The sequence below is a fragment of the Vicugna pacos genome, unplaced genomic scaffold, assembly GCF_048564905.1.
Source record: "Vicugna pacos unplaced genomic scaffold, VicPac4 scaffold_19, whole genome shotgun sequence".
Taxonomy (NCBI): domain Eukaryota; kingdom Metazoa; phylum Chordata; class Mammalia; order Artiodactyla; family Camelidae; genus Vicugna; species Vicugna pacos.
The window spans coordinates 69,772-92,039 of NW_027328740.1; the positions used below are offsets into that span (position 1 = coordinate 69,772).

General features: G+C 44.3%; 2 long non-coding RNA genes across 2 annotated transcripts in view; both read left to right on the forward strand.

Annotated features, from left to right (window-relative positions):
• The window catches only part of LOC140693198 (uncharacterized), a 48,834-nt gene extending 32,467 nt beyond the window's left edge, over nt 1-16,367 (forward strand). The window contains exon 4 of the long non-coding RNA XR_012068913.1: nt 16,262-16,367. This is a non-coding gene — a long non-coding RNA (uncharacterized lncRNA). The remainder of the gene's footprint in view (nt 1-16,261) is intronic.
• Nucleotides 16,368-16,662: 295 nt separating this feature from the next.
• Nucleotides 16,663-21,794, forward strand: LOC140693199 (uncharacterized). The gene is made up of 3 exons (XR_012068914.1): nt 16,663-16,907; nt 20,096-20,168; nt 21,542-21,794. It is a non-coding gene; the product is annotated as an uncharacterized lncRNA (long non-coding RNA).
• Nucleotides 21,795-22,268: the final 474 nt, after the last annotated feature.

The following is a 22,268-nucleotide window of genomic DNA, read 5'->3' on the forward strand; positions in this document are numbered from 1 at the left end:
AGTCTTTCTAGATAGAATATCCTAGTTTGCAGCCTTTTTCTTATTCAGGACTTTGAATACATCTTGCCACTCCCTTCTGGCCAGAAGATTTTAGGTAGTGAAATCTGCTGAATGCTTATGGGACTCCCTTGTAACAAACACTTTGTTTTTCTCTCACTGCCTTTAGAATATTTTATTTTACTTTAACCATTTTAACTATAATATGTCTTGGTGTAGGTCTGTTTGGTTTCTCCTTGTTTGGGACCCTGTGTGCCTCCTGTAGTTAGATAATTCTTTCCTTCTTAAGGTTTGGAAAGTTTTCAGTCATGATTTCTTTAACTAACTTTTCAATCCCCCTTTCACTTTCTTCTCCTTCTGGGACTCACCATTATGCATAGGCTGGCACACTTTATATTATCTTGCTTTAATTGGTTTTTATTGACTTTTCTGTCTGCTGTTCTTTTTGGGTTATTTCTTTTATCTTGTCTCCTAAGCCATTTATTCATTCCTCTGCATTATCTAGTCTTCTTTTGATTGCCTGTAGTTGAATTTTCTATTTTTAACTAGCTCTTCTTTATAGTTTAAATTTTCTTTTTAAAGTTTTCTGTCTCTATTGATAGTCTCTTTTATTTCTTTCAGTGAGTTGATCATTTCCTTTTTGAAGTCTAGTAGACTATCAAAGTCTATTTTACTGATTGTTCTTTCAGGGGATTTCTCTTGTTCTTTTAATTGAAAGTGGTTCCTCGGCTTCTTTATTTTACTTATATTTCTCTGGCTCTATGCATTTCTTTTAGACCCGTTTCTGAGCTGTGATATGTAGTAGGCAGGGTTGGAGCAATTCAGTTGTGAAGAAGAATAGGCAGAAGATGTTCACTGGGGAGTTCTCTCTGTGGTGTTGCCTGTCACTTGTTATGCAGACTTACAAAGTACTATTTGTTGATGTTGGCTTTATCCCTGCCGTAGCTATGGGAATGTCAGCCACCTACTCTGGTGCCCCTCAGGTTCTGAGCCCCAGGAAACATCAGTGCAGATCCAGCAGTGTCAGTCCCTTGGACCTGCCTTAGCAAGTGTGCAGTCACACACATGAATTTGTGGTCCACTACAGGTTCAGCTCAAACCCTAATCCCGCACCCACATATGGAACCATACACCACCCTGTTGTAAATACCCTCACTGGCCACCCTTCTTGAGTCAGAACTCCACTCACTGCCTGTAAGTCTCAGAGGTGTGGATCCACAAAGTGACCAGATACAGCAAATCCACCCTCTCTGCCTGGGGCTGTAAACAAATCTCATTCCTGCCTGTGAAGTTGCAATGGCACAGGGTATGGAGTCAACATTCAGCTCTGCCTTTGTGCAGAAGTGTTGCCTATCACCAAGCCCCATTTCTCTTCTCATGAGAACACACCAACAATGGAGCCAAGTGGAGAAAGTGACTTTGGCACAGCTGTGTTTCATTCCTCCCCCATTATACCAACATCGGTGCTTTTTTATGAGAGTTTCAGTCTGTTCTGTTCCACACACACACACACAGCCAGAGCTCACACTGCCCTCTAGTTTCCTGAGGCTGCCTGTCTGCAGTGTGACCCAGCCCTCTGCCTGGGCTCTTCACTGACTCCAGTAGCCAGTTCTGGCTCATCCCTTCTAGCTCATGTCTAGGGCTGGTCATCACAGGGACCCTCTGTGTCAGTTTTCTCCAGTTCTGCCTGCCATGCAGTTGCCACTGTCTCCTCCAAACCTTGGAAGCTCTGCTTCTTTCCTAGCTGATCTCCCAGCTACAGAGGTTGTGTCCCAGTGTGAGTGTGCCTTTCTTCCTATGCTACTCTTTCCCTGCAGGATCAGTTCTGCACTGAATTTTTCTTTTCTCTTTTTATTCCTTACCATATTTTGTGAGAATCTTCCTGTATTTCAAAATAAAAGACACTCTACCAGAGTTCAGGAGGTTTCTGTGCAATTCAATGTTTTTGTAGATGTAATTCTTTGCGTATTTGTGGGAGAGGTCAAGCTGTGAGTCTGTCTACTCTGCCATTTTGGCTCCTTCAAATTTTAAAATAGGGCTAGGTCTTTCTTAATTACTCTTAACAAGCTGTTGTAGTTTTCAGCGTACATGTCTTGTAATTTTTCCTTGCCTCTATTGGATGCTGATTCAGAACATACACAACCTTCTGGAGAAACCTGTCCCACCCTGCCATTTACTGCCAAATAGCTGGCCTGTGTCTGAGTCACCAAAAAGTTTTGTTCTTTATCTGATTCTTAATTCTTTAGAATTTATCATTTTACTCTCATAAATGCTGATTGTACTTGTAACAAATATTTTAAAATAAAAATAATAAACTTTATTCTATAGATGAAATATGAATGAATCTCAAGTAACATATGCTTTTAATACCTTAGAATTAGTAAAGCAATATAGATACATTATAAACGCTTGAAATGTTGCCTAAAGGAAAAGTGCAGAGATTTGCAAATCCCACTCCCAGAAGTGACCGTCATTAATGGTTTGGTGAACATCTCTCAGTCTCTATCTCTCTCATTCTCTCTGCCTCTGTCTCTCACACACCACAAGATTCATTTACATCTATGATGATTTGACACATATGTGGTCATAGAGATGGCATCTTGGATGTAGATGATGGATTAACAGGCATCCAAACTGAGGGCTTCCTTGACATCAGGTAAAGACCTAGCACTCATTTTTCCAGCTGCACAACAATCATTCCTCCATCTGAACCAGAACTGATGAATCCCACCCCCTCTCCATGAACATTAGTGTTGCTTCCATTTCCCTAGTAGTTTAAACAGGACTGTGATGAACATCCTTGAAAAGACATCTTTGAACAATTGTGCAAGAATTTTAGTATGATCAACGGTAAGCATTAGCACTGCTCGAAAAGTGGTGCACTTGTGGAACTGTGATGCATCCTGCATACTGTTCTCCCAGAGAGGAGAGTCTGCTCACTCTTCCCTCCAGGGGATCTACTGTGGCCTCTGTCTCCTCATGTTGTCACTAGAGCTGGTTGTCACCAGGCTAAAGGCCTGCCAGTGTGATGTTGACCAATGCTGTCTCCGAAGTGTGAACATCTTGCATTCTCACTTGAGAGGTCGAGCATCTCTAATATACACTGGCCACCTGCATTGCCTCTTGTTGGAATTGCATGTGTTTGTTCTGTTTCTGTTTAGAACACAGTGTTTCAAGATATTTTTGGACCACAGGGATGTGAAACCTTTCTCTGACTTTAGGTTATGAAAAATGATATTTCCATGTTGTGGTTTGTCTTTCATGGATTTTGATTATTATTTTTTTTTATTTTGTTAGGTTATGTTTTGCCACAGGAAGAGCTAAGCATCTCCCTCCTGGCTCTGGTTTCACACATAGAATAGCAGTGCCTATCTCGAGATTATGCACATAGTTTCTAAAAATATTCATTTTGTATATCTCATATTTAATCCACCTGGATTTCCCTTTGAAATAACCAAAATGCTACTTCAAGTAAAAAAAAAAACACCAATCCCTTGTTAAAATATGAGAGCAGACACAAACAGCCATCTTTTGTATGATTTCATTGATAGGGAACATCCAGTGTAGGGAAAGACACACAGAGAGAAAGAGGATTAGGGCTTGTCAGGGGTTGGGGGAGGGAGAAAAGAGAATGTGTGCTTTGGATACGGGGTTTTATTTTGAGGAAAGAAACAGTCTGAAACTAGACAGTGACGATGGTTACACAGCATTGTGAATGCACTTAATGCTCCTGAATTGCACAATTTAAAATGGAAAAACATCTAAATTTTATTATGGTAAACTTAAAACATAAAAATAGATGGTACTCTAAATGACATGAAAGAAAACAAGGAAATGACAGAAAAAAGAAACAAAAATGATGCCAGGAGAAGGGAAGTAAAGTTCGGGTCTGAGAGTGGGTTGATTCTTAGAATTAGATGACAGTGTTGGTGGTTGCAGAGACATCTCAGCCCGTAGGGGTGGTGATGCCTGAATTGGCTCTGGGTCTCATAGAAGTATGTGTGTAGGTGCAGGGGGAGCTACAAAATCAGGCTCAGGGTCTCCCTGCAGGACTGGTAATGTAACCTGGTTCTAGGTCTCCTGTAGGGCTAGTCTTACAGTCTGCAAAGCTGGTGGGATGTGACACGGTCCTGTGTGTTTTGCAGGTGCAGGCTCGGGTTCCCCAGCAGGGTTGTTAGAATGGGACACAGTCCTGGGTCTCCTGAAGGAGCCAGCTCAGGATCTCATGCAAGACCAGGCTCAGGGTATCCTTGTAATGCTTGTGGAATGAGACCCCATCATTTTTCTCCTGCAGCAGCAGATTCAGGGTGTCCCTGCAAGGTTTTGCAATTTCACCCTGCTCTATAACTCCTGCAGGAGCAGGCTTGGACTGTCCCTGCTGGGTTGTTGGAATATGACCCATCTCTGATTCTCTTTCAGAAGCAGGCTCAGGGTCCCCCTACAGGGCTAGTCGATTTTGTTCCAGTCTTAGGTCCTTTGCAGGTGCAGGACTGGGGTCTCCCTTCAGGGCTGGTGAAATGTGACTCAGCTGTTGGTCTCTTGCAGAAACAGGAAGAGTTTCTCCCTGCAAGACTTGTGGAATGAGACCCATTGCTGAGTCTCTTACAGGAGCATGCTCGGGGTCTACATGCAGGGCTAGTGGAATTGGACCTGGCTAATGGTGTCCCTGCAGTGCTGCTGGAATTGTTCCAATTCTTGGGTGTCTTGAAGGTGTAGGCTCTAAGTCTCCCTGCATTGCTAGTGAAATGTGACCCAGTTGTGGTTCTCCTGAAGGGACAGTCTCAGGGTTTCCCTGCAGGGCTGGTGGATGGGACATAGTCCTGGGTCTCCTGGAGGAGCAGGCTCATGTTGCAACATGACCAATCTCAGGTTCTCCTGCAGGAGTAGGCTTGGGGCCTTCCTGAAGGGCTAGTGGAATTGGACATGGCTCATGGTCTCCCTGCAGTGCCATTGGAATTGGTCCAATTCTTGGGTCTTTTGAAGGTGTAGGTTGCAGGCTGATAAATTACCTGTAGGGCTGGTGGAATGTGACATGGCTCTTAGTCTAATGCTAGAGCTGATTCAGGGTCTTTCCACAGGGTTGGTAGAATTGGTCCCAGGCCTGGGTCTCCTACATGTACAGGCTTTGGTATCCCTGTAGGGCTTGTGGAATGTGACTGGGTTTCTGTTTCCTGCAGGGGCAGGCTCAGAGTCTCCTTGCAGTGTTGCTGGAATGGCACATGGTTCTGAGTTTCCTGCAACAGCAGGCTTATGTCCTTCCTGCATGGCTAGTTGAATATGACTCAGACCTTGGTCACTTGCAGGAGCAGGCTAGTTTTCTCACTGCTGGGATGGTGGAATCAGACCCTGTCCTGAGTCTTCTGCAGAAGCAGCTCCAGGTCTTCCTGCAGGGCTGTTGGAACATGACCCATCACTGGTTCTGCTTCAGGAGTAGGCACAGAGTCTCCTTGCAAGGATAGTGTAATTGGACCCAGCTCAGGGGTCACTACAGGGCTGATGAAATGTGTCCTGGCTCTGTGGTTCCTGCAAGTGTAGATTCTGTGTCTCCCTTCAGGGTTGGTTTAGTGGGACCCATTCCTGGGTCTCCTGTAGTAGTAGGCTCAGAGTCTCCCTGCAGGGCTGGTGGAATGGGCCCCTTCTCTAGGTCACCTGCCAGAACAGATTTGGACTCTGCCTTCAGGCTGGTGGAATTGGGCCTGTTCTTGCATCTCCTGCAGGAGCAGGCCTTGGTTCTTCCTGGAAGAATACTGTAATATGACCCATCTCTGGTTCTCTTGCAGGAGAAGCTCATGGTCTCCCTAGAAGGTTAGCAGAATTTGTCCCATTCCTTGGTCCAAGGCTCAGGGTATCCCTGCAAGGTTGGTGGGATGGGACATAGTCCTGTGTCTCCTGCAGTAGCAGGTTCTGTTCTCTTTGCAGGGCTGGTGGAATGTGACTCCACCCTGTGGTTCTTTTGCAGATGCAGGCTCAGGGACCCCACCAGAACTGATGGCTCTTAGTCTCCTATGGGAGCAGGTGAGGGATTCCCTGGAGAGCTGTTGGAATTGGTCCCAGTCCTGGGTCTCTTACAATTGCAGGCTCAGTGTCTCCCTGGAGGGTTTGTGGAATATGACTTGGCTGTGGGTATGCTGCAGGAGCAAGCTCAGTGTTTCCATGCAGGGTTGGTGGAATGGGATCTAGTTCTGGCTCTCCTGCAGGAGGAGGCTGGGGTTCTCCCTGGAGAGGCTGATGGAATTGGACTGGGATGTCTGTCTCCTGCAGGAGCAAGCCTATGGATTACCTGCAGAGCTGGTAGAATGTCACACAACTCTTGTTCTTCTGCAGGAGCTGGCTCATATTCTCTGTGAATGGCTTGGTCTCCCCCAGGAGCAGGTTTGTAGTCTCACTACAGGGCTGGTGTTATGTGACCCGCACTGTGTTTTCTGCAGATGCAGTCTTAGTGTTTGACTGCAGGTTTGGTGGAATAGGACTAAGTTCTGGGTTTCCTGGAGTAGCAGGCTCACGGTCTCCCTTCTGGGGTATTGGAATGTGACCCAGTCATGTGTTTCCTGCCGAAGTGGCCTCAGGATATCCCTGCAGGGCTGTTGGAATTGTACCTCACTGTGTATCACCTGCAGGATAAGGTTTGTGCTCTCCCAGCAAGGCTGGCGTATTTGGACCTATTCCTGGGTCTCCTGCAGAAGCAGGCTTTCAGTCTTCCTGCAGGGCTTCTGGAATATGACATATCTCTAATTTTCCTGCAGGATCAGGCTTGTGGGTCACCCAGCAAGGCTAGTGGAATTGGACCCACTTCAAGGTCTTAGTGCATGATTGATGGAATGGGACCCAGTCCTGGGTCTCCTGCAGGAATTGGCTCAGAGTCTTCCTGCTGGACTGGTGAAATTGGACCAATTCCTGAGTCTCCTGCAGGAGGAGGCCCTGCATCTTCCTGGAGGGATGGTGGAAAATGACAGAGATCTGTTTCTCCTGCAGGAACAGGCTCAAGGTCTCCCTACAAGGCTAGTGTAATTGGACACATTCCTGGATCCATTGCAAGTGAAGGCATGATGGTCTTCCTACGCAGCTGGTGGAATGTGATTCGGCTCTCAGTCTCCTGCAGGAGTAGGCTTAGGGTCTCCTTGAAAGATTGGTGAAATGGGACACAGTGCTGTGTCTCCTGCAGTAGCAGGCTCAGGTTCTCCCTACAGTATTGGTAAAATTGGACCTGGATCTAATTCTCCTGCAGTAGCAGACTGAGGGTATACCTGCATGGCTGGTTTAGTGTGAAGGAACAGCAAGTCTTAATACATTGGCCCACTCCTGGGAAAAGGATAAACAGGGCTTGGTGCATGGTCTCTTGTATTGTCTGAAAAAGACCCTTGAGATGTGTTGATTCTGATGACCTCTTCCAAGAACTTGAACACTTTTAGAATCTCTGCCCATTCATCTTGTTTACACTGAAGGAATCTGCCTTTCATCAGTTCTTGGAATAGAGATCAACACAAAAGGAAAGAGGGAAGAAAAAAATACCAATCTATCTGTTGAGAAATCAGCTGAAGACATTAAAAAGTTCTCTTGCAATACACTTGTTTCTATTTTGGTGCAATTAGAATCATTTCCTTATTATCAATTTTTGCCATTTAAATTAGAATATATATTGTTGTAGGCCTACTGGGGTTCGTTATGCTTGGACGCTCTGTGCTTGTTGTGTTGAGATAGCCGGTTCTATATTTGGTTTAAGAAAATTTCAGTCTGATTTCTTCAAATACCTTTTCAAACCATTTGTCTTTATTCTTTTCCATGTGGGATAACTATGAGTCATACACTGGTATGTTTTCTCTTATCCCAGATTTCATTTGCATTGCTTGCATTGGTTTTCACTAGCTTTTCTATGTCGTGTTCTGACTGAGTGATTGCGGTTATCCTGTTTTCTAAGTCATTTATTTGTTCCTGTGCATTATCTAGTCCGATTTGGACTGTCTTTAGCTTAGCTATTCTCACCATTGAGTTTTCTGATTATATTTGGCTCATCTAAAGTGTTTCTTTTTCCATTTATACTAGCCTGCATTTGTATTCATAGACTCAAGATTTCCTTCAATGTTTTTATGTCCTCCCTTTTCAAGTCATGTTCTAGTAAATTTTGGGGGTCTAATACATTGGATGTTCTTTCAGGAGACTCCTGTTTTTTGAAAATTTGGAATAGTTCTTTTAACTTTATTATATCTCTCTATCGCTATGGGTTAAGGATTATCAGTTATCTATTATAGACTTGAACGGCTTTTGTAAGTGAAATCATTTCTGTGCACATTTAGTTTTAATGCTGTGAGGATTGTTTTTGGTATGTAATGATGCCATGCATTCCTTCTGTGTCTGTTGCCTGTTATATCTATGATTGCTACTGCGGTTTTTGTTGTGGTGAATATAACCTATTCTAGTAAAGTTAGCAGAGTGTCATTTTGGTTAAATGTTTATCATAGCTCTGACAGTGCTGGGACTACTAATTTTTGCTGGAATAGAGGTTTCCAAATGGTTTCTGGGCTGCAGGCTGGATATGTGGAGAGGGAATTGTTCCAATACACACTCATGAAAGTGCATTCGTCCTCACTGTTGCCACGGAAAAGTCAAAATTTTATAGTGGGTTCCCTCAGGTTCTCTGCAAACAAAAATAAAAGTGGAAACAAATCTAATGATGTCATGCATTAGAACCTGCTGAAACAATCCTGCAGTGCCACAATTGGGTCCTTAGTGTAGTACTGGGTCAGCACCACAACTATAGTTGCATTAGCATGTGGTAGGCAAGGTTGCTGGAAAGGCTTCAAATTCTCCTATTTTTCATCAGATCTCTGCTCCAAGAACTTTTGTCAATAAAGCATGGGAACTCAAAGGCAAGCATGGAGCATTTCAAAAACCTCTGCTTTGGACAATAAGAAATTTCAATCCTGCCTATGAAAGTTGCAGATCTTTTGGCTATAGAATCTTATTTCAACACTAAATTGCCCTGGATTCTAGAAACCAGATAAAGATGGCTCTGATTGAGACCATTTCTCCTTTATGGAGAAAATGAGCAATTATACTGTGGATGTGAAAAGACTGTGACAAAGTCCCTGGGTTACTAAGCTAATCCACAACACATATGCCAGCAGATTTAATATTAAGAGAGGACCCAGGCAGATCTGTTCTCTAGATAGTACCAACCACAGCCCAAAACAATCTCCAAACCCCTGGGAATAAATTTGTGCCATCAGCCACACCCCTAACACAGATTCCACAGGCACTCCTAGCTCAAAATTGGCAGATGGAGTATTGGTCTGGGAATCAATTGCAGAGAAATTTTGTGATTATTGCTTTCAGTTATGTCAATCAAACGTCCACTATGCACTCTTTTAACCCTCTGCGCATCGTCTTCCATCTTAAATGACCTGTCCACTTTAGAGTGTGCATCCCAGTAAAACACAGTTTCCCCTTTACTGCTCCTTCACCAAAGGTCAGGTCCTGCACTGATTTCCATTCTCTACTTTGCCTTCTACTCTTTCCAGGTTATGTGAGAATTCTTTCTGACTTTTGAAGTAAGAGATGTTTGGCCATTATTCAGCAGGGATCCTGAGCCAAGGGCCGGGAGAGTGGATGTTTATCTTGCTGTATACATGGGAGAGAGTGAGCGAAGTTTGCACTGGTACTCTGCCAGTTTGGCATGGATAAATTAACACAATTTAGACATAACTCACAGACACTTGATCCTTATTTAGCAATATTTCTCTATATCAATGGTGGAAGGATGTGATCGAAGACTCCAGGTCTGACAATGTGTACATACCTCCATTGCAGACTTTCAAATAGTTAACAGAATTGAATTACATACTATGGGAAGTGTATCAAAATAAAGATAGTTTTAGAAATATACTAAATCTAACTACAAGACAGAGTTGCCATATTTAGGTATCAGCTTGAAATACCCAAATAAGAAAAATACACAGAAAATATTAGTTAGCAGCCAAAATTCATGAAGGAGGCAGGTCAACACTTTTCTCTTGGTGCTTCCAACACTAAGAAAAACAATGAAATAATTCTTAGAATCATTAACAACCACAACCATGGGTTTCCATTGTTCATGTGGTGCCCTTTCCTAATAATGGCACATACTGGTCAATGTTGGCGATTCAAGGGGCAACATTACTATTTAGGAAAGCACAAAGAAACCCAAACAATGTATTTTTATATAGGCTTGGTTTCAATAGCACTTAGAGACATTATAGATACGAGAACACTGCAAAAGTTTTGCTAGGCTATTGAGAATCATGTGCTCTTCTATGAAAGATGAGAATGTTTAATCATCCAATTATGTTGAGAAACACAATTAAACCTGACAAATATGGCAACCACATATTTGCACCCGGTACATGCCTGAAGGGAAAAATGGTCCACAAAAAATGTGTCACTACATATCTATGCCAACAATTACACTTCATTTCAATAACAGAATTATAATAGTTACAAATACTGTTTTGAAAAACTGAGGATAAATAAATATTCAAATTCAGGCAAAGAATCCACTCACTTACAAAACACCCTTCACACCAAAGTACATATAACCCCAGCATGATCTGAACCTGGGGGAAGATCATCATTTCACAGTGTGAGCTAAGAATTCAAACCAACCTATTTTAGTCCAGAGTAGTTGACCATGGAGGAGTTCACTGTTGTGCACAGAATGTGAAGGTGGAGGAACTCTGAATCTAGGAGGGTCTTCCTGTGCTCCTACTGGCTTCAATGCAGTTCAAGGGCTGATTCTCTGAAATGTATAACTGAGTGAAGGGGAGGGAAAAGCAAGTGCTTGAGAGCAAGGAACAACCCTGGGAAAAGGCTTAGCAGGGCTTGGTGCTTGGTCGTCTGAGTGGTTTGTAAATGCCCCGTGGAACGTTTGGAATTTCAAGACATCTTCGAAGAACATGAGAGCTTCTATCATTTCTATCTTCTCTTATGTTTTGGATGGAAGAAATCTTGGACACGTACTTGGAGCAGAGAATTAAGTACCTTCCTCAAGTGCACGTTCACATTCCACATGTTAATGACAGTATCAACGAGGCTCAATATGTCCATGAATGTCTTCCAAGCTTGGTTTTCTCTACAGCTGTTTCCATGCCAGTATTATTCATTGTAGCAGAACAAATCTCATCAATGAGATCGCATCTCTCCTCAATCCGTGCAGATATCTTTTCTGCCAGATTCACTTCGTGTCTCCTATAAAGTCAAATTCTAAAGGATTGGGCAATTCTGAAAGTACCTCGGAGAATCACCAGTGAGATGATGACAGGCATTTCTTCCACTGTCTGATCTTAAAGTTTCTGAAACTGACCCGTGAACACAGGCCATAGGGCAGCAACAGTATCTCGAACTTACACAGCTTCCCGGACCAAAGACTTAAGCCAAGCTCCACAGAGGGAGGCAGAACCTCCATCACACTGATCCACCCACAGAACTCTGCCCGGTTACCTAGGATCCACCAGCCACAACAAGCCTCACGGTACACAACAATATTCCACCTGGAATCCAACAGGTAACTGCCATCCACAATGGCTGCTGCATCTTGTCAGTGTTGGGGGAGGGGCTGCATCCGACGAGAGGTTCCTAAGGTAAATGTGATTCTACCCACTAGCATCCCATGGGCCTTTCTTCTTCCCTCTTTCTTTGGTCCATATCTGTATGCACAGTACCAACGGAGGGAAGTGTGTCCATTTTCAGTTAATGGTTTCACACGTCTTTAAACTTTCTAACAGTTCACAGCACACAGAGACCCAATAAAGGAAACTTATGTTCCTATAATATCCGTACACTCGGAACACATATCCGTCGGTTGATTTCTGCTGAAACACCCGCACTCTCAGGACATGGATCCATTTGTTTCATGGGGGCTGAAATTCCTAGAAATGAAACCAACCCCAATGTGCACTTTACTGTCTGTCTTTTTTGCCCTTAGTACACTATTGCAGAGCTAATTGTTTTTGTTATAGGCTTATGCCATTTCTTCTCTACGTAGGGAAGAATATGGCATTCATTCTTCCTGTTGGAAGACATGCAAGTCTATATCACGGACTAGGACTCTATTTTCTTCCAAATCGGCATTTGGGTTAGGTCACGATATGCTCTTAAGAATCAATATTTACGAATATGAATGCACGCCTCTGATTTCCAAATACAAGTGTGTTGAGTACATGCAAGCCGCTATACTGGGTCGATGCGTGCTGAATGATCCTTGACATCACCTTGAGTATTTTCTTTTGAATAATCATGGTTCCTTTGGTATATGTCAGCCAACCATACACAGTTGGTGCTTGTTTGTTTGTTTGTTTGAATCTTTGTTGGTCTGCATACCGTTAGTTTTGCAAAAACATCAGGCCATGAATTTCTCGGTTCGCTTCAGAGAGTCATATAAGCTGATTCACTTAAGATAGTGCTTCCAATCACCAATGATTTCCTGCTTCCCTCTCCCAACTTTAGGGTTTTGATGTCCTCCTTGCATTCTTCTTGTTTCTTCTTTGCTACTCATGCTCTTTTTGCATTTCCAATAAAGGTCTCTTCTTTCCACTTCACCTTGCTGATATTTTATTCAGGGTAGATTTCTCAACCATTTTTGTAGGATAAGATTTGAACTGCTGAATTCTTTTAAGATTTGCCGGTCTGTGGAATTCTCTAGTTTTGCCGTTATTAGAAATGGCGGTCATGTGTCATAGGCTACCCTAGATGGCAGCATTTTCCCATTCAGGATGTGAATTATGTCCTGGCACTCCTCCCTGTCCTGCAATATTGCTGCCGAGATATCAGCTGAAACCTCTCTGGAGGTTCCATTGTGACTATGTCGTTTCCTCCAGGTGCATTTTAAATCAATGAGATATTCGTGAACTTTGTTGATTTGAATCATACCGCTGCTGGTAGGTCTATAGGGATTCCACCTCCTTTGGACGCTGTGTACCCCCTGAATTTGCATAGATGACTCTTTCTTGGCTTTCAGCAAGTTTCAGTCTGATATTCCTACAGATAAGTTCTCAGACATTTTTTGTTTCTTTATCTCTTGCTTTTCCATCTGGGACTCTAATGAATTCTAGTCTTTCATGCCCTGTCTTAACCCAGGATTCAACACCAATGTTTTCATTGGTTTGCACTTGCTTTCCTATGTGTGCTTCTGACCGAGGGATTTCTGTTACCCTGTGTTCACAGTCATTCACGCGTCCCTCTGCATTATCTAGTCTGCTAAGGACTGAATTTTAGCCCTGATATATTCACATCCATTGAGTTTTCTGATATACTTTGGCTCGTCTTCAGACATTATTTTCCCCTTTCCTGGTATTATGCCTTTTGTGATTCTGAGACTCTGTTGTTCTTCAGTGATTTCCTGACATCAATTTTCAACACTTGGTCTGGATAGCGTTTTGCAGTCTAGTTGTTTGAAAGCTTATCTTTTGGGCCTTCAATATCTTTGGAACTGAAAATGGTACTTATTGTTTCTTTTACTGTACTTCTTCAAATCTACTGATAACGTAATATCAAGTATCTAATGTAGTCTTCTAGGGCTTTGTTAAGTGAAAATTTTAGACACTTGGCTCGACGCAATTCCATGAGATTTCTGTGAGGACAATTTCTCCTAGACATTGATGCCATATTCTGTTCCTGTGTGTGTTGTCTGGTCTATCTCCAATTGCTGGTGTTGCCTTTGTTGTGATGAACCCCCCATACTATTTCGATTAGGATAACATCATTTTGATTATGCTTATCTCAGAAATCTGAAAGAGCACAGGACAATTCCTCTGGTGGAAATGGAGCTTCTAAAGGTTCTCAGCTCTGCATTCTACTCTATGTTATTTTGGAGTGTTTCCAGAAGAGCAGAGTGTGAGTGCGCTTGTGCTTTGGAGTGCCACGGGAATGTCCCACTGAAACCAGTTCTTCCAAGAGCTTCTCTGTCTACAGAAACACCAGTGGAAGCATATCTATGGATGTCACACATCAGGGCCTGCTGGAATGATCCCGCAGCCCGAACTTGGTGTCCTCGCTGCCGAACCGTGCCGGTGCCATCCAAATTGTAGGATCCGCTTTTGAGAGATAAACTGAAGGACATCCTTCCTCTTCTCACGCTGTGGTCTTGGACCACACTTCCTTGTCCTCTCATCCTTGTGGCACGGGTGCACGAAGGCAACCACAGAGCTGTTGCACATCCTGTGCCTCAAACCAAACCATAATCACAGCCCAGGTTATGAATGTAGCAGATCCTAAGGCTTTTCATTCTGAATTCAAACCCAAGGCAGCCTGGATCCCTCAGACCCGATGCACAATATCTCTGATTCAGCCCCACACATGCTCTATTGGCAAAATGCCAAATTGGTCTCTGGTCCTGCAGATGCACTGGGTGTGGCCATGGGACAGATCGATAATTTCAACTGCGCGCGCCAGGGTGGTTGCTTGCTCATTGGGGTCGCAGGTCGGTTTGCTCTCTTGATAGGACCCACCACATCCCACAACGCACTCCAGATCCCTGAGACTCAGCGTGTGCCATCATCCGTAGCCCTATCCCTCCCTGAACGCTGCCTCTGCTACCTCAAATTTGGCAGCTCGGAGCTTGGTCTCAGAATCAACTGTGGGGATATTTTGCACTGGATTCTTTGCGTTCTGTCAGCCAAGCATCTGCTGTGCACTCTTCTAACACTCAGCGCATCACCTTCAGTCCCATGTCTCCTGTCCGCTTGAGAGTGTGCGTCCAAGTTAAAGAGAGTTTCACCTTTACTGCTCCATCAACAGGGCTCAGACCATGCACTGCTATCCATTCCCTGCTTTTCCTTCTCCTGCTTCCAGGTGTTCTGAGGCCTCATCCTGTCTTTGGAAGTAACAGACCTCTCTTCGGCAAGTGTCCTGTGCCAAGGGCTGAGTGAGTGGATGTTTCCATTGCTGTGTTCATGGGAGCGAGTGAGCGCAGGTTGCACTGCTTCTCTGTCAACTGGGCATCGATGAATCAACACTTTCCAGATACATTTCACAGAAATGTGATTTTTTATTTATTTCTTTGTTTCTATACAGCCGTGGTGGGAGGGATTGTCCGAAGACTCCAGTTTTGACATTGTGTTGATATCTCATTTGCAGTCTTTAAAAATTTAGTAGAATTTATATACATGTTTTGGGAGTTATACGAAAATGAAGTTAGTTTCTGAAACATACTAAATCGACCTAGAAGCCAGACTTGTAAATTTTGGTAACATTTTGTCAGCTCTAAGGAAATCATAGACAGATAGAATGCAAACTAGTAGTCCGAACTGTTAAAGGGGTCATGTCAACTCTTTACTGTTGAAGCCTCCGAAAGCAACAGGAACCATGAAATAACTAATGGAAACATGAAATAACCCCTAAGCTTGGATTAACTTGTGCATGTGGTGCCCTTTACTCCCGAAGACACCTACTGGTCAATGTTGGCATTTCAAGGTGTAACATCCCTCTCAAGGAAAATACAAGAGAAAACGAACTAAATATATACATTTAGCTTTGAATCCAAAGAACCTAGAGGCATTATAGCTATGAGAACCCTGCTGCAGCTATGCTAGGCTACTGAGAACCAGGTGTTCTTCTATCAGTAATGAGAACGCTTAATCATCCGATCATGTTGGGTAAAGCACTTGAATGCAACCAAGTCTGCACCCCCATGATCGATTGCCCCCGGGGGCTTGACTCAATTGAAAGACGGTCCACATAAGCTGTGTCTTTCATGTCATTGGCGACTTTTACAGTTCCGTTCACTATCTGACTTCTAATATGTACGTAGACTGTCTTGAAAAACGGAGGCCTAATACAGATTCAAGTTCAGTCAAAGATTCCCCTCACTTACCACACTCCCTTCACCCCAGAGAAGACATGAACCCAGCATTTGCTGAATCTAGCGGAAGGCCATCGTTTCTTTGTGGGAGCTAAGTATTCAATTCCTATCTATTTCATACGAGAGTATTTGACCTTTATGAGGTTCCCTGTTGTTCACAGAGGATGAAGCTAGAGGAACTCTGATTCTAGGAGGGGCTTGCTCTTCTCTTACTGGCTTCATTGCAGCTCAGGTACTGATCCCTCAAAATGGATGCCTGAGTGGAGGGGAGGGAAGAGCAAGTGCTTGATAGCTAGGCCCAAACCTGGGAAAAGGCTTACCTGGGCTTGGTGCACTTTGATCTGAATGGCTTGGAATTGCCCCTTGGGTCGTGTGGATTATCTGACCTCTTTCAAGAACATGAGCGTTTTTATCATCTCTGCCATCTCTTCTCTTTAGACGTCAGAGATCTTGGACCCGTTCTTGGAGCAGAGAATTGAGGAACTTCCTCCAGTCCACGTTGGCCTTCCATATGTTTCTGCTAGTATCAGCGAGGTTCAATATGTCTCATGAATGCCTTTCGAGCCTGCTATCCTCTACAGCTGTCTCCAGGCCAGTATTCTCTATTGTAGCAGAACATCTCTCATCAATGTGTTCGCATCTCTCCTCAATCCGTGCAGCCATATTTTCGGCCAGCTTCTCTTCGTGTCTCCCATAAAGTCGACTTCAACAGGACTGGGCAAGTCTGAAAGGACCTCGGAGCCTCTCCAGTAAGCTGAAGACAGGCAGATCTTCCACTGTCTGCCCTTTCAGGTTTTGGAAACTGACCCGTGAACTCAGGTCTTTGGGCAGCAGCAGTATCTCGAACTGACACAGCTTCCCGGACCAAAGACCTAAGCCAAGCTCCACAGAGGGCGGCAGCCCCTCCATCGCACTGATCCACCCACAGAACTCTGCCCGGTTACCTAGGATCCACCAGCCACAACAAGCCTCGCGGTACACATCAACATTCCACCTGGAATCCAACCGCTAACTGCCATCCCCAATGGCTGCTGCATCTTGTCAGTGTTGGGGGAGGGGCTGCATCCGACGAGAGGTTCCTAAGGTAAATGTGATTCTACCCACTAGCGTCCCATGGGCCTTTGTTCTTCCCTCTTTCCTTTTGTTCAGATCTGTATGCACTGTAGCAACGGAGGGAAGTGTGTCCATTTTCAGTTGAATGTTTCACACGTCTTTAAACTTTCTAACAGTTCACAGTACACAGAGACCCACTAAGGGAAACTATTGTTCCTGTAATATGGGCACACCCGCAATACATAGCCGTCGGTTGATTTCTGCTGAAACACCCGCATTCATGGGACATCTATCCATTTGTTTCAAGGGGGCTGAAATTCCTAGGAATGATACAATCCCCAATGTGCACTTTACTGCCTGTCTCTTTTGATCTTAGTACACTTTTGCGGAGCTACTTTTCCTTGTTATAGGCTTGTGCCATTTCTTCTCGACGTAGTGTAGAATATGGCATTCATTCATCCTGTTGGAAGACTTGCAAGTCTATATCACGGACTAGGAATCCATTGGATTCCAAATCGGCATTTGGGTTAGGTCACGATATGCTCATATGAATCAATATTTACGAATATAAATGCACGCCTCTGATTTCCGAATACAGGTGTGCTGAGTACATTCAAGCCGCGATACTGGGTCGACGCGTACTGAATGATCCTTGACATCACCTTGAGTAATTTCTTTTGAATATTCATGTTACCCTACCCTTTTTGTGTTGTTTGTTTGTTTGATTCTTTCTTGGTCTGCTTCTCGTTTGTTTTGCAAACACGTCAGGCCATGCATCTCTCCGTTTGCTTCCAACAGAGAGTCATATAAGCTGACTCCCTTAAGATAGTGCTTCCAATCCCCTATGATTTCCTGCTTCCCTCTCCCATCTTTAGGGTTTAGATGTCCTCCTTGCTTTCTTCTTGTTTCTTCTTTTCCACTCATGCTCTTCTTGCATTTCCAATAAGGGTTTTCTTCTTTCCATTTCATCTTGCTGCTTATCCCTTCAGGGGAGAATTCTCAACCTTTCTTTTAGGATAAGTTTCGAACTGCTGAATTCTTTTAAGATTTGCAGGTCTGTGGCATTCTCTAGCTCTGCTGTTATTAGAAATGGTGGTCATGTGGCATAGGCTACCCTAGATGGCAGCATTTTGCCATTCAAGCTATGGTCTATGTCCTGGCACTCCTCCCTGTCCTGCAATATTGCTGCTGAGATAGCAGCTGAAACCCCTCTGGAGGTTCTCTTGTGACTATGTTGCTTTCCTCCAGGCGCATTTTAAATCACTGGGATGCTCATGAACTTTGTTGATTTGGATTATACAGCTGCTGCTAAGTCTATTGGGATTCCACCTCTTTTGGACGCTGTGTACTTCCTGAATTCGCCTAGATGATTCTATCTTGGCTTTCAGCAAGTTTCAGTCTGATTTTTCTACACATAACTTTTCAAACATTGTTTGTTTCTTTATCTCTTGCTTTTCCATCTGGGACTCTTTCGAATTTTAGTCTTTCATGCCTGTCATAAACCAGGATTCAACAGTGATGTTTTCATTGGTTTGCACTTGTTTTCCTATGTGTGCTTCTGACCGAGGGATGTCTGTTCCCCTGTCTTCAAAGTCATTCACGCATCCCTCTGCAATATCTAGTCTGCTTAGGACGGAATGTTAGCCCTGATATTTTCTCATCCACTGAGTTTTCTGATATTATTTGGCTCGTCTTTAGGCATTCTCTTCCCCTTTTCTGGTATTCTGCCTTTTGTGATTCTGAGACACTGTTGTTCTTCAGTGTTTCCCTCACCTCCATTTTCAATACTTGCTCTGGAGAGCGTTTTGCAGTCTAGTTGTCTGAAAGCTTATCTTTAGGGCCTTCAATCTCTTTGGAACTGAAAATGGTACTTCATTTTCCTTTTACTGTATTTCTTCATCTCTACTGGTCAGGTAATTTCAGGTATCTAATGTAGACTTCTAGGGCTTGGTTAAGTGAAAAGCTTAGACTCTTGACTCTACACAATTGCATGGGATTTCTGTGAGGACAAATTTTCCTAGACATTGATGCCATGTCCTGTTCCTGTGTGTGTTGTCTGGTCTATCTCCAATTGCTGGTGTTGCCTTTGTTGTGATGAACACCCCATACTATTTCGATTAGGATAACCTCATTTTGATTACGCTTATCTCAGAAATCTGAAAGAGCACAGGACACTTCCTCTGGTGGAAATGGAGCTTCTAAAGGTTCTCAGCTCTGCATTCTACTCTATGTTATTTTGGAGTGTTTCTAGAAGAGCAGAGTGTGAGTGCGCTTGTGCTTTGTAGTTCCACGGGAATGTCCCACTGAAACCAGTTCTTCCAAGAGCTTCTCTGTCTACAGAAACACCAGTGGAAGCATATCTATGGATGTCACACATCAGGGCCTGCTGGAATGATCTCGCAGCCCGAACTTGGTGTCCTCGCTGCCGAACCGTGCCGGTGCCATCCAAAATGTAGCATCCGCTTTTGAGCGATAAACTGAAGGAAATCCTTCCTCTTCTCACGCTGTGGTCTTGGACCACACTTCCTTGTCCTCTCATCCTTGTGGCACGGGTGCACGAAGGCAACCACAGAGCTGTTGCCCATCCTGTGCCTCAAATCAAACCATAATCACAGCCCAGGTTATGAATGTAGCAGATCCTAAGGCTTTTCATTCTGAATTCAAACCCAAGGCCCCCTGGATCCCTCAGACCTGATGCACAATATCTCTGATTCAGCCCCACACATGCTCTATTGGCAAAATGCCAAATTGGTCTCTGGTCCTGCAGATGCACTGGGTGTGGCCATGGGACAGATCGATAATTTCAACTGCGTGCGCCAGGGTGGTTGCATGCTCATTGGGGTCACAGGTCGGTTTGCTCTCTTGATAGGACCCACCACATCCCACAACGCACTCCAGATCCCTGAGACTCAGCGTGTGCCATCATCCGTAGCCCTATCCCTCCCTGAACGCTGCCTCTGCTACCTCAAATTTGGCAGCTCGGAGCTTGGTCTCAGAATCAATTGTGGGGATATTTTCCACTGGATTCTTTGCGTTCTGTCAGCCAAGCATCTGCTGTGCACTCTTCTAACACTCAGTGCATCACCTTCAATCCCATGTCTCCTGTCCGCTTGAGAGTGTGCGTCCAAGTTAAAGAGAGTTTCACCTTTACTGCTCCATCAACAGGGCTCAGACCATGCACTGGTATCCATTCCCTGCTTTTCCTTCTCCTGCGTCCAGGTGTTCTGAGGCCTCATCCTGTCTTTGGAAGTAACAGGCCTCTCTTCGGCAAGTGTCCTGTGCCAAGGGCTGGGTGAGTGGATGTTTCCATTGCTGTGTTCATGGGAGCGAGTGAGCGCAGGTTGCACTGCTTCTCTGTCAACTGGGCATTGATGAATCAACACTTTCCAGATACATTTCACAGAAATGTGATTTTTTTTTATCTCTTAGTTTCTATACAGCCGTGGTGGGAGGGACTGTCCGAAGACTCCAGTTTTGACATTGTGTTGATATCTCATTTGCAGTCTCTAAAAATTTAATAGAATTTATATAAATGTTTAGGGAGTTATACGAAAATGAAGTTAGTTTCTGAAACATACTAAATCGACCTAGAAGCCAGACTTGTCAATTTCGGTAACATTTTGTCAGCTCTAAGGAAAACATAGACAGATAGAATGCAAACTAGCAGTCCGAACTGTTAAAGGGGTCATGTCAACTGTTTACTGTTGAAGCCTCCGAAACCAACAGGAACCATGAAATAACTAATGGAAACATGAAATAACCCCCAAGCTTGGATTCACTTGTGCATGTGGTGCCCTTTACTCCCGATGACACCTACTGGTCAATGTTGGCATTTCAAGGTGTAACATCCCTCTCAAGGAAAATACAAGAGGAAACGAACTAAATATATACATTTAGCTTTGAATCCAAAGAACCTAGAGGCATTATAGCTATGAGAAGCCTGCTGCAGCTATGCTAGGCTACTGAGAACCAGGTGTTCTTCTATCAGTGATGAGAACGCTTAATCATCCGATCATGTTGGGTAAAGCACTTGAATGCAACCAAGTCTGCACCCCCATGATCGATTGCCCCCGGGGGCTTGACTCAATTGAAAGATGGTCCACATAAGCTGTGTCTTTCATGTCATTGGCGACTTTCACAGTTCCGTTCACTATCTGACTTCTAATATGTACCTAGACTGTCTTGAAAAACGGAGGCCTAATACAGATTCAAGTTCAGTCAAAGATTCCCCTCACTTACCACACTCCCTTCACCCCAGAGAAGACATGAACCCAGCATTTGCTGAATCTAGCGGAAGGCCATCGTTTCTTTGTGGGAGCTAAGTATTCAATTCCTATCTATTTCATACGAGAGTATTTGACCTTTATGGGGTTCCCTGTTGTTCACAGAGGATGAAGCTAGAGGAACTCTGATTCTAGGAGGGGCTTGCTCTTCTCTTACTGGCTCCATTGAAGCTCAGGTACTGATCCCTCAAAATGGATGCCTGAGTGGAGGGGAGGGAAGAGCAAGTGCTTGATAGCTAGGCCCAAAGCTGGGAAAAGGCTTACCTGGGCTTGGTGCACTTTGATCTGAATGGCTTGGAATTGCCCCTTGGGTCGTGTGGATTATCTGACCTCTTTCAAGAACATGAGCGTTTTTATCATCTCTGCCATCTCTTCTCTTTAGACGTCAGAGATCTTGGACCCGTTCTTGGAGCAGAGAATTGAGGAACTTCCTCCAGTCCACGGTGGCCCTCCGTATGTTTCTGCTAGTATCAGCGAGGTTCAATATGTCTCATGAATGCCTTTCGAGCCTGCAATCCTCTACAGCTGTCTCCAGGCCAGTATTCTCTATTGTAGCAGAACATCTCTCATCAATGTGTTCGCATCTCTCCTCAATCCGTGCAGCCATATTTTCGGCCAGCTTCTCTTCGTGTCTCCCATAAAGTCGACTTCAACAGGACTGGGCAAGTCTGAAAGGACCTCGGAGCCTCTCCAGTAAGCTGAAGACAGGCAGATCTTCCACTGTCTGCCCTTTCAGGTTCTGGAAACTGACCCGTGAACTCAGGTCTTTGGGCAGCAGCAGTATCTCGAACTGACACAGCTTCCCGGACCAAAGACCTAAGCCAAGCTCCACAGAGGGCGGCAGCCCCTCCATCGCACTGATCCACCCACAGAACTCTGCCCGGTTACCTAGGATCCACCAGCCACAACAAGCCTCGCGGTACACACCAACATTCCACCTGGAATCCAACCGCTAACTGCCATCCCCAATGGCTGCTGCATCTTGTCAGTGTTGGGGGAGGGGCTGCATCCGACGAGAGGTTCCTAAGGTAAATGTGATTCTACCCACTAGCGTCCCATGGGCCTTTGTTCTTCCCTCTTTCCTTTTGTTCAGATCTGTATGCACTGTA